The sequence below is a fragment of the Zophobas morio genome, unplaced genomic scaffold, assembly GCF_036711695.1.
Source record: "Zophobas morio isolate AGI-343-1 ecotype UQ-CSIRO unplaced genomic scaffold, CSIRO_AGI_Zmor_V1 ptg000023l, whole genome shotgun sequence".
In the NCBI taxonomy this organism is placed as follows: Eukaryota; Metazoa; Arthropoda; class Insecta; order Coleoptera; family Tenebrionidae; genus Zophobas; species Zophobas morio.
The window spans coordinates 13,024,440-13,028,231 of NW_026972128.1; the positions used below are offsets into that span (position 1 = coordinate 13,024,440).

General features: G+C 34.3%; 1 long non-coding RNA gene across 1 annotated transcript; it reads right to left on the minus strand.

Annotated features, from left to right (window-relative positions):
• Positions 1 to 321: 321 nt before the first annotated feature.
• LOC135134417 (uncharacterized) lies at positions 322 to 1,411 on the minus strand. Its single transcript, XR_010281302.1, has 2 exons — positions 1,089 to 1,411; positions 322 to 1,036 (listed from the first exon to the last, which is right to left on the minus strand). It is a non-coding gene; the product is annotated as an uncharacterized LOC135134417 (long non-coding RNA).
• Positions 1,412 to 3,792: the final 2,381 nt, after the last annotated feature.

Below are 3,792 nucleotides of genomic sequence, written 5' to 3' on the forward strand. Positions count from 1 at the left end.
TGCAGTTTCTAGATATCTGAAACATGCCAGATCTGCATAACAGGAATGTCAAAGAGGTTCTACCCAAAACACGCCCACATGGCCATCCTAATATCAAGATTTTTCAAAATTTCTATAAGAAAAAAGATGAAAAAACCAATAAAATTTCAGGAGCATAGTGTTAAGAGTTCTGTAGCTGATTATGAGATCTCTTGAAACAACAGAATGTTTAATAAAGATTTTTAACTTTCCTAATAGTAAAATTACAATTATTACTAAACAGTAAGTTGAAGTAAGTTTTAAATTAAGAGAATGCAACTAACACCGAAAGAAAAATGAAAGTTACTGAAAATAAAAAACTTTATTGCAGTACCTACATACACTTTCTACATCTAATTTTGTTTATTGATCACATTCATTTACTTGAAAAAGTATCAGGCCTATGAATCGTCGTCTGCTAACCACACACCAACCTTCATTGCGTGTGATGGTGTTTCTTCAAAAGCGTGAGTATTTTCTATACACCAAATTCTGAAGTTCTGTCAGTTGACATAATAGCCTAACAGATGAAACCAGGCTTCATCAGAAAAGAACGACAAATCGAGAATCCCGTTATCGTCCATATCAGCTTGAAACCAACTACACTACCCAACGCGGCAAGGAAAATCAGCTGGTTGCAGCTCCTGAACCAACAAAATCTTGTATGGATGCATAGGTAACTTCTCTTTTACGATTTTCTGACATGGGCTGTATGGTACTCCGGACAGTAAAGATTTTTGACAAAGCTTTATTCGGACTTTGTTCCATTCTCATCCTTAAATCTTCAACAACGTCTTCACTAACTTGAGGTCTCCCCGTCGGTTTTCACTTAGAAATGCTACCAGTGTCGTTAAATCTGGCCATAATTCGCCATATAGCGTCTTCAAAGATTCTTCATCAATGACAACAGAACATTTCACTAGATACTCGTTTTTAGACGCCTCCACAGAGTACACTCCATCCCCATCCTCATTTAACACCCCATTACGGTAATAGGCATGATGATTGCGCCAAAGGACTAAAAAAATCATTTGTAACACTGACCATAGTTATTCCTCTCTGTTCATTACCTGAGATTATTCCACAATGATCTGTAGTTTTGATAAAAACTGTTTTTTGAGACACTTATTAAAGTTCTAACAAAGGGGAAGACAGCAAAAATGAAAACAAGACAAGTCAATTAACGCACAAAGTGAGGGAAAACGTACCAGTACAAACGAAAAAATTATTGACATCTGACAGAATTTGATGAAGCGTTGAAACAGTGCAGCCGCTAATGTCAACTAATGTGGCGCTAAAAATAAAAATTCCAATATTAGTGTAATCCTTTCCACAAAACTGAAAAAGGCGGCACAAAATGTCACCAAAATCATGGCCTTCTTCGACTACAATATTTTATAATGACCCTGTATTTATTGAATTTTATGAAAGATCCGCTGTAAAAAAAATTATGAGCTGAAAGTCATAACCGCATTATATCTTTCGTCAAACTTTACGATATTTTATTAATAAATAACAGTTTACATAACCATATGTACTTTTTTTATTTTTATAACCAAATCGCTGTCCTTTTTATGAAATAAGTAGTACATCTTTTATGTTTTGTTAATCTGTAGGTACATGCAAAGCAGGTGTTAAAATGCTTTGCTTTCAAGATATAAAACTAATAACAAAGAACAAGTTATTAAGAAAAAAAGTTATTCTAAGGTAAGTTTAAGTTATTAGTAAAGTACAGGTGTTCGGGTCGGGGAAAAGAAGGAAAACCATATCGATCTCCATTCTGAATGTGGTAAATTTTAATATTGGTATACTTCATAAAATCTCTTTACTAACGCCGAAACTAAAGAAAAACGTTGTATGCAAAACCATCATTTTCTTTTTTTTTACAGCCCTGCAAATTAAATCTGATCAATTTTCTAGTAGTTTCTACATATAACCATGACGTCATAATTATTAAATCTAACCAATAAAAATTAATTCCTCGTATCAGCCAACAATTATTAAGTAGTTTTAGAGTTTTTTTTTTTTTCTTTTTCTTTAACGAGGTTCTCTTTTGTGTGATGTTTTACATAAATGCAGCATGCTCAACAAATACTCTTTAAGTTGGTGATAAAATTAATCAATTTTGAAAAAATTTTCTTATTATGCTACTGCCAAACCTGATCCAAATAGTTGGCATTGCGTCACTTTGAAGCGTGCAGGAAAGTTAGGTTACGACACTTTAATAATAATAATTAATAACACGTTTCGACTGAAATTAAATATCATCGGCAATCATGTAAATTTTGACAATAGGAAATAAGGTGGGGTTATAGTTCTACCAATTTCAAGCAAAATTTGGTCCAAATTAATGATAAGTTGTAGATACAACAGCGAACTGGTTTACCTTATTTAGTTTAGTTAGAGGGTATGAAGCTCACGATGCATTTTTGTGACAACCACGTCTGTATAGTACGAAATATGGACAGAAAAGATTGAAACTCAATTAAAACTGAATTACTGGTTAGTATTCTATTGTTGTGCTCTAACTGTTGCTCTTGCTATTGACTTTTCGTTTGCACCACAGCAAAGTGGAATGAATAAGAATATGGAACCAGCATCTAAGTTGAGCACGCTATCCACATTTGAAAATACTGAATTTCACAAATATTTAAAAACTTACTAACATTTTCCCGAGGTTTGTTTATTCAACCTTAGAAGAATTAGAGATGAGTTTCTTAATTTCTTAAAATCATCGCCTCTGTAATATCTACATCGACACCTTAGCATTAGCTGGAGATAGCTTTCACGATAACTCAGTGAAAAAAATCTATCCTGTCAACGAATGACGGTAGGACGCATAATATTTTTCAGTTCAATCTTGACACCATAAACGGAGAAACTTTAATGCATTAATGTTTGACTAATGTTTAAATCACATTCATCGAAACAGAAATAATTTTAAATTTGTCCTACTGGTTTCTCAATAATGGTTTCAGCAACGAAAATTATTTCACATTGAAACCATTTTTACAAACCACGTTTCACACACTTGTTTTTGAATGTACATTTAAACACTGGCACATCGTTTTAAGTATTGAAACTGTGGAATCATAAAGTTAATTTTTAAAATTTCAAAATCGTTTGTTTATTTTAAAGTGCAAATTCAAACCAAACTCATAAGTATATAATTGGCAGTGGCGGCTCGTCAGATGAGGCAAGTGAGGCGGCGCCTCACAGCATATATCTTAAGAACAGATTGACTTAACTTATAATTAAAAAAGAGCTTTCAATGCATTTTTAGTTACAAAAATATGTTGAAATGGCAAATCTGTACATGATTTTTTATTTTTACGCTTCCTGCTGACATTTTCCGTTGAATACCGTAGGATTTATGCCCCTAGTTCTTTAACTGAAGCGGTCAGAACGTCGGTTCACTTGAACCAGCGAAGCTCAATCACAGACACGGATTTCCATGGTTCAGCTCCTATGCTCCTACACATGCGTTCGCTCGGAACTGAGGCGATATCTTCGGTGCTTCTCGGCCAATTTCGGCGTACTCATTAAACCATTTTTCCATTATTTTACAGGACGGTAGGGTTGCGGGGTGCGTGGGTAATTAGCATGAACGTGAATAAAAACCCACGTGTTGGTGTTTTGTGTTATTGTCTCTTTCATAGGTACAGGTGAGTGAAAAATGAATCCCGAGTACGATATCGTCATGTTGCTTCTTGAAACGCCGTTTTCACGGCTAAGCGAGCTAGAACGTCGGCAAATTTTGCTAAATATCGAGCA